The following is a 14,368-nucleotide window of genomic DNA, read 5'->3' as shown; positions in this document are numbered from 1 at the left end:
GAGGTGGCCAGAGTCAGAGTAGTGCAGAACGGTCGTATGCTGAGGCAGTGAAGAAAGTAGAAGAGGATGGGTCAAGGTTGAAGGATCCTGAGAGGATCCCTGTGAGTAGTGGATCTGTGTCAGCACAGAGGGATAGGCCAACGAGTGATACATGCTTCAGTAAGATTGGCTTCTTAGCATTCATAGCAAAAAAATCACAAAAAAATAGATGTTGTGGTGGCAGCTACAGAGAAGAGTTACAAGGTGTGTTGAGTGGTGGTGTCCCATCCTCCCAGGGCCGGTGGCATGGTGCAGGAGCAGATAGTGTCAAAGTAGTGGAATAGGATGGTGTTTTTTATTTATTTAAATGTTTATATGTGTAGGGTTAGTTAGTGGTGCATTTGTTTTATTTTTTATTTTCCCCTTTCCTTTTTTTGGTTTTGTATCACAAAATGTAATGTGATTGAACACATACTGCCGCACAGTAGGTGGCGGTATGCACCAACAAAATTTGTGAACGCCATCATACCAAAGAAGAAGAAGTTGACGAAGAAGCCATTCTCTTGAGCTGACAGCCTTGTAGCGTTTTTTGACTATATTAGCTATGCCCGAATAAAAGACAGTATAGAGGGGGCCATGAAGGATAGACTAGTAAACCCTTATATCCACAGAAAGCTGGAGAGATGTAGAGTACAGTGGACTGCTTCATATTTGTGTGTGTGAGATGTACTGAATTGGCATTGCAAAGGCTCAATACATTCAAATAAAAAATGATATAAATTATTAGTGTGAATGAATAAGGCTTTTCACCATTTGAATCATTTACAAATATTGTTTCTAACACAGGGTTCATCACATGACATGAAGGATTATGTGTCTTATACTGTTTAAATGCATTATGAAGTTATGAGTAATAATAAAAAAGGGAAAAAAACATACTGAGGTACTAGTTTCATGAATTTGACTGTAGCATTGGCCGCTCTGTCGGACAAACTATACACCATACCACTTGGGAGGCCCAGGCGCTTCTTTTGCTACAACTTGTGTCCATATCATATTTGACATTTTAAGAGGTTTGGGGGGGCTGATGTCTAGTCCTACAGAGACTAAATACGTCTTTGGTTTGCCTCGTGCGAGACATGTTTAATGGTATGGTACCTCGCAGTTAACTCTACCTCACACAGAAGTCTGTCTATAGCTGTTGCCTGAGCCAATGAACATTTTGCATGGAACTAGGTGGTTTAGTACGGCACATAATATACACGCTTATGGAACTAGGTGGTTTAGTACGGCACATAATATACACGCTTATGGAACTAGGTGGTTTAGTACGGCACATAATATACACGCTTATGGAACTAGGTGGTTTAGTACGGCACATAATATACACGCTTATGGAACTAGGTGGTTTAGTACGGCACATAATATACACGCTTATGGAACTAGGTGGTTTAGTACGGCACATAATATACACGCTTATGGAACTAGGTGGTTTAGTACGGCACATAATATACACGCTTATGGAACTAGGTGGTTTAGTACGGCACATAATATACACGCTTATGGAACTAGGTGGTTTAGTACGGCACATAATATACACGCTTATGGAACTAGGTGGTTTAGTACGGCACATAATATACACGCTTATGGAACTAGGTGGTTTAGTACGGCACATAATATACACGCTTATGGAACTAGGTGGTTTAGTACGGCACATAATATACACGCTTATGGAACTAGGTGGTTTAGTACGGCACATAATATACACGCTTATGGAACTAGGTGGTCTAGTATAATACACACCATTCGAAGGACATCAGCGCGTTGAATCCAGCCATATGTCAGACTTATAGTTTTTGTTTTTGTTTAAACGTTTGCTTTTGTTTAAACAGCCTAGTGCACTATGTAACATTTGTTTGGCCAATAACACATCCTATTGAAGTGGTGTTTACAGTAGCTAGACTGTACTGTACAATTCCAGTATTCAACTCCTACCACCATCATCAGAAACACTAGTAATGCCGCCGGCCTGCTGACTCAGTGCAGACTCAGCTCCTGACCTTCAACTGTGGTGGAGCTACTGTACACATCATGCTGTGGGCAGGGAGAAGGGCTTAGAGAGATCAGAGGGGATACACTAATGCTATGACAGTTTGAGTGTGAAAGCCCTGAGATAGCAGGGATAGATAAGGCCTTATCAGCACAGCTGCAAATTCAGTGTCACTTGCTTAAACTCTGAACCAGTGCTTACATTTCCACTTTTCCACAGTCACTCAACACTAACAGTGGAAATGGCTGTCTGTCCCATGATTCTCATAATAACCCTGGTAAGCAAGGATAATAGCTCACACACAGCTAGCGTGACCAGCCCTTAGTGTATACCCATTGTATTGCAGTGTGGAGGATTGATCAGAGATACTGTATTCTGTTGAATTATGTAAGCACTCTTGGAACCTCCCTGTATTTGCATTCCTACAGAGCCATTTGTTAAATGTCAAGTAGTGTAGAGATGTTCAGAGTGGATTTAAATGTAACACAATGGTCTGAGTGGGTGGCGAGGACAGGATGGCGAGGACAGGATGAACCATTTGTTTCCTTTAGCAGACGCCCTTAATAGGCCCACCTCCTCATAAACCCTATATCTGAATACACTTCCTTTATCAGGCTTCTGGTAGAATGAACTTGTGTAGACCCTATTGTACTAACAAGGCTAAACAAATCACGTACTCTAAAGTCACCCTTGTACTTGAGCAGGAGAGGAAACAGGATGGCTGGCGCCTCAGAGCTGAGCTAAGAGGCAACTTCTGGTTCGCAGTTGGAGAGGTTTCTTTAGGTCAAATGGTTTAAGCTGTATCAGCTAATCACGTTCCTAGACAGGAGGGAGGGGAAGAGAGAGACAGATACACAGCCATGCACACATAACCTCTGTGATGTATCTCCTATCCAATACTCTAGACATTCCACATCTTTATTCACAAACTAGAGCCTACTCTCAGACAACAGCCCCCCCACACACACACAGGGCCAGCCCTAGCCTTTTATGGGCCCCCCACCTCGCGGGCTAAACATTTTAGTGGCCCCCCTTTTGATGGCGGAGAGAATGTTGCAGCTTTTAAGTAAGTCTACAGATTTTTCTATGGGGAAGAGAGCAGTTTTACAGCTGATTTCCTGAAATTAGACCTATTTTGCCAAGGAGTGTGTAGTAGGGATTTCCAAGGTGAATAAAGAGAAGAGCAGTCACAGATGAAGTCAATTAAAACCAATATGGTTGAATACAAGTTGCCACAGGGAGACAACGTCCAGCATTAGAGCACAGAAAATGTCTAACTCGCCTAAGCAGGCCCTTATATTCTAATCTAACATCACCAACCCACTGGGCAAAAACTGGTGTGATGATGTTGAATCAAGGTGGAAAACTGATTGGATTTGAAAAAAGTCATTAAGGTAAGGGAATTTTGTATTTTTTTCACCCAACTTTTAACCTAAATGGTGACATTTTTGTTGAATTCACGTTAGTTGACAAATCAAGCAAATGTAAATCAAAACTAAACGTTGAACTGACGTCTGTGCCGAGTGGGGATGTTTTGTGAACACCTGCCGAGAGGCTTGTAGGAAGTCACAACATCAGCTGCTACAGAATCACAGTGTCACAGAAAACAATAACAACCAGTGTCCTTGGTCCTTGTACCTCCAGTCTGGCGTCAACCCTTATCAACAGATATGAGAGCAATCCATAACATTCTGTATCAAGTCTAGTGACCGTCAACATGTACATAAATGAGTGCCAAATAGAACACTGGAAATCATGTGTATTACAGAAAAGGAAAACATATAAATCTGCTAAGCATTGTCTTAATTACTATTAACTGAATGTTAACTTTATTAATCTTACATTTCCCAATTAGAGGGTGGAAAGATATTTTTGCAGGTTTAAAGATTATTTTCCTGCAAATCTACACTTTTACCATGAGTTATGCCATGGTAATATGATATCTGAGTGAGAGTGACTAACAAAATCAATGTGGGACCCCTAGTGGTCAGGGCCCATGGGCACATGCCCTGCATGCCTGGTTGGTATTCCACCATGATTACTACAAGTTTAGATAGCTGGCTAGAATAATTTACCAATCTAATCATTTTTAGCTGATATACTGTATTTATTTGAGTGACTGTCAGTGACAGACATAATGAGAGAAAAACTGCTGATGCACAACCAAATTTCGACCAAATTGCACTTTGTGTATGTTATTATTCTAACTATCAACAGTAAATTGAGACCCCAACTCACAGCGTCTGCTTATGTGGCTAGGGCAGGTCCTGTGAGTGCAGCAAGAGCACTCTGCAGCCTGTAAACAGATATTTAACCCACTCCCTGAAGACAAACACACAAAAGCAAGTCTTGCTCCCTGGTGACACAAGGACTGCTGCACAAAACCAGGTCTAGACACCCACACCACGACAGGCTGACTATGCTTCCAGGAACTATAAAGGTGACATTTTCTGGTGCCATGACTAAACACATAATACAAAAACATTGACAACAACAACAACATCTAAAGGAGGTCTATGTTAAGATGCTGCAGAGCTAGACAGTAACAACTAACTTAGCCTACATCAAGCAATTATTTAGTTAGGTGTCTTAGCCCTCACCCAAACACAGGTACAGTGTATGTGCACTGCTTGTGAACTCTGCAGAGTTGAGCTGTCACTTTAGGCAATCACACGCCAGATGTACAACATGTTCTTTTACGGAGAGACAAAAAAACGGGATTCCTGGAAGTTCTCTCAACATGTTGTTGTGGAAAGGGTGGGTTGAGGGAGAGAGAAAGAGAGGGGGGTTGAGGGAGAGAGAAAGAGAGGGGGGTTGAGGGAGAGAGAAAGAGAGGGGGGTTGAGGGAGAGAGAAAGAGAGGGGGGTTGAGGGAGAGAGAAAGAGAGGGGGGTTGAGGGAGAGAGAAAGAGAGGGGGGTTGAGGGAGAGAGAAAGAGAGGGGGGTTGAGGGAGAGAGAAAGAGAGGGGGGTTGAGGGAGAGAGAAAGAGAGGGGGGTTGAGGGAGAGAGAAAGAGAGGGGGGTTGAGGGAGAGAGAAAGAGAGGGGGGAGAGAAAGAGAGGGGGGTTGAGGGAGAGAGAAAGAGAGGGGGGTTGAGGGAGAGAGAAAGAGAGGGGGGTTGAGGGAGAGAGAAAGAGAGGGGGGTTGAGGGAGAGAGAAAGAGAGGGGGGTTGAGGGAGAGAGAAAGAGAGGGGGGTTGAGGGAGAGAGAAAGAGAGGGGGGTTGAGGGAGAGAGAAAGAGAGGGGGGTTGAGGGAGAGAGAAAGAGAGGGGGGTTGAGGGAGAGAGAAAGAGAGGGGAGAGAGAAAGAGAGGGGGGTTGAGGGAGAGAGAAAGAGAGGGGGGTTGAGGGAGAGAGAAAGAGAGGGGGGTTGAGGGAGAGAGAAAGAGAGGGGGGTTGAAGGGGATTTTATTTAAATGGCACCAATTCAAATTTTCCCACACTGACATCTTTGAGACTTCTCGCTCAATGGACAGTGTGTGTGTGTGTGTGTGTGTGTGTGTGTGTGTGTGTGTGTTCAAAGGTCACAAATACGTAGAATGATGGCACATTTTAGATTTATTCTGTTTGATGAGTATCAGTCAGTGCATTGCACTAGGCGTCAACCTTTCATATTCCTTTCAATTAAGGTAATCAGTGTGTGTTTATCTGTACCTTTAGACTTGGTGTGGCCTTCGGTCACTTTATGGCTAAGTTATGCTAACAGCAGTTCTCAGTACACAGTGTCGTGCATATCTCTGTGCTTTGTCCCTCCACAACCTGCAGCAAGAGAACTTTCCACTGTGTCCCACATGGGGGTCCAATCCGGCGCACAGGTGGTTTAAGTAAATCATGAAAAAATATATATATATTTTTGTATAAAAAAATGTAAAACATTTTTTTGGGGGGAAACAAACTCAATATACTTAAAAATGACTAAAACCAAATGGAACCTGTGTAGAAATGATAATGGAGCAACATACATACTGTGTCCAGCTCGCTAATAATTAACCAAGTGAAAGCTAGACAGTCAGGGAGTATCAAAACTTATTTGCAAATTTTGATGGACAGAAAATATAACACATTTTCATTGTGGCAAAATTAGTTTGACACCCCTGGTTAACTGGGTGGAGAGAGTCAGGGTTAGTACGCAGAAAATGTTGAACTTCTGCATGTAATTTAACCTGACTGTGGAAGCAACAGCATAAAATGAACAGTATCATTACTGAGAAACTCAGATGAGCCCTGTGAAGTATACTCTCTGAACTGTGTTGCGGTGGGGAGGGGTGCTGGGGGGTTGGGATAGTAATCTTAGTTCAAAGGATTCCTAAATGAGTGCCATCACCACAGCAGAAACAGCTTTGATTGCATTTTGTTGTGGCGATTTACATGGTATATTTGGGAAAATGCCAAAACCCCTTTAGCTACTCAACCAAGAGATTTTTTTGATTGGCAGGCCTTTTATCACAGACATGCAACACTTTAAACACAGATGTAATTTTATGAGGAGTGGGGCCTGTGACAGGAATCAGTTCTGAATGGTCGTTTGATAGCAGCAGCTCACATCATTACTAGGCCATGTGAGTCCTTCATCAACCTTCCTTTGATGATGTGAGGGCTTTGTGTTGTTTATGTAGGGAGGTGTAATGTGAGACGCTATGTGGCATGACCTTCAGAGGGACTTCCAATACCAATGTGTCAAATCAAATGTTGTTTTTATTTTTCACATGCGCCGAATACAACAGGTGTAGTAGACCTTACAGTGAAATGCTTACTTACAAGCCCTTAACCAACAATGCAGTTCAAGAAATAGAGTTAAGAAAATATTTACTAAATAAAAGTAACACAATAAAATAACAATAACATATAAAATAATAATGAAATAATATACTGAGTCAGTGTGCGGGGGTACAGGTTAGTCAAGGTAATTTGTACATGTAGGTAGGGGTAAAGTGACTATGCATAGATAATAAACAGAGAGTAGCAGCAGTGTAAAAACAAAGGTGGCGGGGGGGTCAATGCAAATAGTCCGGGTGGCCATTTCATTAATTGTTCAGGAGTCTTATGGCTTTGGGGGTAGAAGCTGTTAAGGAGCCTTTTGGACCTAGACTTGGTGCTCAGGTACCACTTACTGTGCGGTAGCAAAGAGAACAATCTATGACTTGGGTGACTTGAGTCTTTGACAATTGTTTGGGCCTTCCTCTGACACCGCCTAGTATATAGGTTCTGGATGGCAAGAGCTTGGCTCCAGTGATATACTGGGCCGTACACACTATCTTCTGTAGCGCCTTAGGGTCGGATGCCGAGAAGTTGCCATACCAGGCGGCGATGCAACCTGTCAGGATGCTCTTGATGGTGCAGCTGTATAACCTTTTGAGGTCCTGAGGGGGAACAGACATTGTCTTACCCTCTTCACAACTGTCTTGGTGTGTTTGGACCATGATAGTTTGTTGGTGATATACAGGAGGGGAATAAGCACGCACCCCTGAGGGGTTCCCGTGTTGAGGATCAGCGTGGAAGATGTGTTGTCGCCTACCCTTACCACCTGGGGGTTTAATCCCAGGGTCCTTAGCTTAGTGATGAGCTTTGTGGGCACGATGGTGTTGAACGCTGAGCTGTAATCAATGAACAGAATTATCACATAGGTGTTCCTTTTGCCCAGGTGGGAAAGGTCATTGTGGAGTGCGATTGAAATTGTGTCATCTGTGTATCTGTTGGGGTGGTATGCAAATTGGAGTTGGTCTAGAGTTTCCCAGATGATGGGGTTGATGTGAGCCATGACCAGCTTTTCAAAGCACTTCATGGCTACCGACGTGAGTGCTTCGGGTCGGTAGTCATTTAGGCCGTTAACCTTCGCTTTCTTGGGCACAGGGACTATGGTGGTCTGCTTGAAACATGTTGTTATTACAGACTCGATCAGGGAGAGATTGAAAACGTCAGTGAAGACACTTGCCAGTTGGTCCGCGCATTCTCTGAGTATACGTCCTGGTAAGCCGTCTGGCCCCGCGGCCTTGTAAATGTTGACCTGTTTAAAGGTCTTGCTCACATCGACTACGGAGAGTGTGATCACACAGTCATCCAGAACAGCTGGTGCTCTCATGAATGCTTTAGTGTTGCTTGCCTCGAAGGGAGCATAAAAGGTAATTAGCCCATCTGGTAGGCTCGCGTTCCTGGACAGCTCGCGGCTGGGTTTCCTTTTGTAGTCCGTAATAGTTTGCAAGCCCTGCCACATCCGACGAGTGTCAGTGCCGGTGTAGTAGGATTCAATCTTTATCCTGTATTGATGCTTTGCCTGTTTGATGATTCATCTGAGGGCATAGCGGGATTTCTTATACAGTGAGGGAAAAAAGTAATCAATTTCTAACATTTTTGACATGCGTTTTTCTGGATATTTTTGTTGTTATTCTGTCTCTCACTGTTCAAATAAACCTACCATTAAAATTATAGACTGATCATTTCTTTGTCAGTGGGCAAACATACAAAATCAGCAGGGGATCAAATACTTTTTTCCCTCACTGTAAGCGTCCGGATTATTGTCCCGCTCGGACTCATTAAAGAAAAAATCTTGGTCCAGTTTGAGGTGAGCAATCACTGTTCTGATATCCAGAAGCTCTTTTCGGTCATAAGAGACGGTAACAGCAACATTATGTACAAAATAAGTTGCGAAAAAAACACAAAATAGTTGTTTAGAAGCCAGTAAAACGGCAACCATCCCCCCGGTGCCATTCTTTCATGAATGTGGTATGGTGTCAGGGAGCGTGAGCAACAGGGTGCAACGTTTTCCTTAAAAATGTTCCTGTCTGTCCATTGACCCTTGTGTTGGAAACTGCATGTATTTATAACATGGGAAAGGAACTTTACGTGTGCTCAGGCACTAGAGGCTGCTGTTGGACATCTCCACGGGTTACTATTGCCGTGACCTTAGGATCATATTATATCTCCTGGAGTTCTTGGGGAATGAAGACCGACTAGAACAGGACGTGGTCTGCTGGGGAATGAAGACGGCACAGAACAGGGCGTGGTTGAGGGAGAAGTGTGTGAAGTATATCCGTGTATGTGTGTGTACATGTGTGTGTACATCAGCAGAAACTCTAACTCTTATAGCCCCCCTAAATCTCTGTGGGGAGGCCATATGACTATAGTGACCACTCCATAAGTCCTAGATGACAGATAATAACTGGTGTCCAAAACCAAACCGTAACAGTGACATAGAGTATATAGAGGCTATGGCAGCTAGCCCATCCTAAACAGCTGTCCCACTGTCAACCACACCACACCTCAGTAATGCACTATGCTGATTCATGCATGGGTTTTCACTGACACAAGGATGAGGTGTAATTTCTGAGAAGGCCAGAAGAATTAGAGTGTGTGAACATGTCACAGTGGCTTTGTGAGGTGACATTTAGTGTGTGTGTGTGTGTGTGTGACTGTGCGTCTACAAGCTACAGATGAGAGGCTTGGTAAATAGCAGGTGAGGTGAGCTAGGCAACCGAGTCTGGTGAAGCCTGCTCAACTTCTTGGTCCCACGGTGTGTTTATGTAGGCCTAATGATATGTACTCAGTGGCTCTGGGATGTGTTTACACAGAGACAACATCTCCTTCAGCCAGGGACACACAGTAGACAGGGAAGGAGAAACACACAGAAAGATAAACGGGGTGCAGAAAGACAGAGAGAGAGAGAGAGAGAGACAGATTGTGTGTGTGTTGTGTGGGTTGTTTGTCCATCCATGTGTGTTGCGCTGGTAGCATTGCACAATGTTAGCCCTCTGACAGCCGTGTCCTCTGCTGAAGGCACTAATTACCAGTAGTGCTGCTGTCTTAATTATCAGGATCTATTGTCAAATTCTCTCTAGAGGTCCAAAAAAAAAAGCCATATTACAACCCATGTGTTGTGATAATTGCGTTGTTTGCTCTATAACCTGTTAGTTCATATCCCTTCCCACCGTGATATGTAAGCCTAAGGCTGAGACAATAAGAAGACACAGTGGCAGAATAAATCCAACCGCACCTTTGTTTCATCACAAAACTCGAGAGCAACATCTGTTCAGTGAAGTCCACAAACAACCAGTTACATGACCTACTACAGCATGGTCAAGCAAGTTAATGTTTCTGCCATATTCGGACTAATAAACAACTATTGATTTAGAACCACGGAGAGCTACCGCAAGTCGCAAAGAGAACAGGAACTGCTTCCACTATTCCAGCACCATTTCAAATTCAATATTTCAATATCATCAAATCACTTGTGCTTAGTCTAATATCGTGACAACTAAGATAACAAAAACAATTTAGTCCAATCAATGTAAGCTTAATATGATATGGCTGTCCATGGCACTGGTGTGTGTGTGTGTGTGTGTGTGTGTGTGTGTGTGTGTGTGTGTGTGTGTGTGTGTGTGTGTGTGTGTGTGTGTGTGTGTGTGTGTGTGTGCGTGTGTGTGTGTGTGCAAGTAGAAAAAAACATATTGACTCACCCAGAAACGCCAATGCCATCTTCCTCTTTTTCATGACTCTTTTATATAGTACACGCTTTTAGTTTTTGTTGTCCTAGGCAAACCTGCTAAAATGCTTGCTCGCTAGCCTAACTTCCTTTCATGGGCAACGATGTGCCAGGCCAGCTAGTTAACATTAACCTATTACATCTAGCTACATATTGAACTTCCATTCTCTCAGGCCAGGGGAACAATGTATGAATTTTTGGCTTCCCTTGCATTCAATGCTACGGGCGGCAACAATGTCATATTCCTTCTGACCAGACAACATCAGATAGATATGCTACACATTCTTAGACAGAGGTGCGCTGTTTCACTTGCTCGTATGCTTTCTCCAGTGAGATATATTCAGCCTCTTGCGAGTTGAATGAAAATTATGAAGCACAGAGAGACTAAAGATTTTTATTTTATTTTGGAATTTTAGGGGGGGAAGCCTGACTTCACCGAATTCTTGTTCTTTGTTGATATGAACCTGCAACCAGTCAAAATCTATTGAGCAGTCAGTATTGTTAATAAATGGAAAGCACAATGTTCAGGGCCATACAATTTGTCCATTGTACAGTATACAGCCTACAATGCACTGTACTACAGTATACAATACTAAAAGGGACAAAAATCAAAGGAGTAAAGTGATCAATGTGCTTCTTCTTGTCTTTGGGCTGGGTCAGGCCGGAGCACTTCGTCGACATCACAAGCAATATTGTCCCTCCTGAGGCAACAGGGGAAGAAGCCTCTTGTGTGCCGTATCCAGCCCTGACATGATTCCTCACCTATATCACCACAGGCTAAATCCATGGCTTGCAGCAGATTTACTCTGGTGTAGGGTTGTCTATCATACACTTTCCATCTCCAAGAGGAGAAAAACTCCTCAATCGGATTCAGGAAAGGCGAGTATGGAGGGAAGTTCATAAACTGCCCATTGATGTTAAACCATTCCCTTATCTGAGCAGCTCGGTGGAAACTGACATTGTCTCACACTATCACATAGGTGGAAATGGGATTCTCATTTAGCTCGTGACCCTGCTGCTCTTGAACCTGCTGCTCAAATAAAATATCTCTTAGATTGGCAATAAATGTTAGAAGGTGCTGGGTGTTATATGGCCCGAGTGTAACATGGTGATGTAGAACACCATGGTTGCTGATAGCAGCACAGATTGTGACATTGCCACCTCGTTGACCAGGGACTTCAACAATGGCCCGCTGTCCAATCATGTTTCGGCCTCTCCTTCTCCTCTTTGTTAGATTGAAGCCTGCTTCATCGACGAAGATGAACTCATGGGGTCTGTCCAAGGATTCTAGGTCAAATATTGTCTGTGTAGAAATACAGTATACTGTATGTAGGATTTTGTAAGTCGTACAGAGACAGTGCTATACTGTAGAGTACAATTAGGCCTACTGTATGCACTTCTGATGCACATACATTGTATGTACTGAAGAGTAATGTCATTCACATAGTATGTGTTAGTACTGTAGACAATCTGGATTACAGTAAATGTTTCTGAATGTACACTTACTTGCACATACTGAGCTCGCAGTTCTTTCACCCTTGGTGAGTTGCGGTCAAAAGGTACTCTGTATACTTGTTTCATTCGCATCCTGTTACGATGGAGGACACGGTCAATTGTGGAAATGCTCACAATGTCGATTCCCTGGAAGTGTGTGTAGTTTTGTATCACTCGTTCCTGGATTTCTCTGAGTCGTATTGCATTATCTTGAAGGACCATGCCAACTATAACGGCCTCTTGCTCCCGAGTGAATATAGCTGTCCTTCCACCTGCATGTGGCAGCCTTGCAATTCTACAAAAAGTAGTGCAGTTACAAAACATATTCATGCAGTACAATACATACAGTGATTTACTTTACAAATGTCTATTGAAACAGCTGCATATAGTGTAGTACAGTAAATTTGTAATTACAAAAATACAGTAGTATACTGTACCTGTTCTCTTCTCTGAATGTCCTTACTATGGTGAACACAGAAAATCGACTCAAATTGGGTTGCACTCTAAGTCCTGCTTCCCTCATTGTCAGTCCATGGACAAGAACATGGTCTATAACTGTTGCTCGAATTTCATCAGATATTTCCACTCTTTGTCTTCCTCTTCGTCCTCCTCTTCTGCTTTCTTGCCCTCCTCTTCCTCCTCGTCGCCCACCTCGCATACGCACTCGTCCTCGTCCTCTCACATTGTTTCTTCTATCCATTCTCAGACTTTCTCCTTCCCACCTTCAACAACCTGTTTGCTCTCTGAACTGGCTTATATTGGTTGTGTCACATCATTTGAAACAGGTTAAATCAATTTTGAGTGGTTGTGTTCAATCAATGACATGTGTTCTCTATTTGTATTTGATTGTTGCCACTTGTGTTTACCAGTATGGATGACATGTGCATTAGAGTGCAGAATGTGTTTTGAGAAGGAGAACGTGTTTAGAGTTTTGCTGAAAAGTCTAAGTGAGATCTGCAAATTGTGTTTTACCATGTGAAATGGTTTAAGGTATGGAAAACAGACTGCATAATTAGCTAAATGAGTCCAGGCAACTGAGAACTTTGTTCAGCCAATGGGTTTTAGTGTTTTAGCATTATTGAGAAAAACTGTATTAATCTGTGACCCTTATGCAATTACAGGCAGGGTGGGAAATCAACACCAGCCACCAACCAAATGCTGGTAGATTTTGGCATTGGCTGGTAGACTGTCTATTCTTACCAGCCACGTTGGCAGGTGGTCACACAGTTGTTGTTTTGTTATCCGATTTTGCAGATTATTTTTCTCAGACCTTTCTTTCTCAAGACTAAATATCCCGAAGCCTCTGTGCATGTGCGGATAACATTCTGCACGTGTTTTCTTTACCTCTACTTTTCACACATTGTTGTGGTCTCCTTCCTTTCACATTTCTCACTGTCAATTGTGAATGATAATGATAATCATTTTTACAGGTGAAATGGCCATGGAGCATCTGCATACCAATAATGTGATTTTAATCAGTTTCATGAGGATATATGCATTTAGATCTTTATACAGTGTTGTTTGAAATAGCCTACAGTGTTTTGAATGATGTACAGTGAGCACATTTTAGAGCAGATGGTGTAAACAAACTGTAGCATAGCCTACCTGTGTATTTTGCCTAGTGGTGCACGCTGTTGAGTTTTGGCCACATGAGAAAAATGCGGTGGTGTTTGTGTCTTACAGTAATGCAATACTATGCTTTTACATTCGGTTATGTTATGTAGAATATTATTATTATGTGATCATGCAGACTTTAAACAAGCACCAATAGCCAGAGTAGCCTTACCTCTACAAGTAGAACCAGAGACTGCATCATGTAGAGCATAAACACATGCACAGAACGTGATCTGCACATGTGCAGAAACTTCGGCATCTTTAGTCCAGAGAACAAAGGCCCAAGAAAAGTCTGATTCACAGCCACTCCGAAAAAAAATGTGTGTGTGTGTGATACATTTTCATTATGATTTTTTTCTAAAAGAAATGTGGCTTGTAAAATATTTGATTGGCTGGTAAAATCTGGACCTCCACCAGCCAATGTTAATTTCACATTCTGATTACAGTACTCATTACAGCTATAACCATACACACAGAGACATACACACTCATGACACATTCCTAGTGGCGCCACCACTGCTGGGCAATGGCTGTAAGGCGATAGAGGGAGCGGGAACTGAGCTTGAACTGGATGAGAAGCAAAGGGAAAAGAAGAGAGGATTAGATACATCTCACTACCATGACTCATTGAGGCTGTCTAGACTATTATTAGTACAGAGAAGAAGGGGGGCTTTTACACAGGGAGAGATGGAGGCGACTGCTGTTGTTGGATCGTGGTAACTGGAAAGAAGGGGAGGTTGTCACTGATCATGATCAG

This window comes from Salmo trutta, chromosome 14 (genome assembly GCF_901001165.1).
Source record: "Salmo trutta chromosome 14, fSalTru1.1, whole genome shotgun sequence".
Taxonomy (NCBI): Eukaryota; Metazoa; Chordata; class Actinopteri; order Salmoniformes; family Salmonidae; genus Salmo; species Salmo trutta.
The sequence above is the reverse complement of the archived record's forward strand: the minus strand, read 5'-3'. Positions refer to the sequence as shown.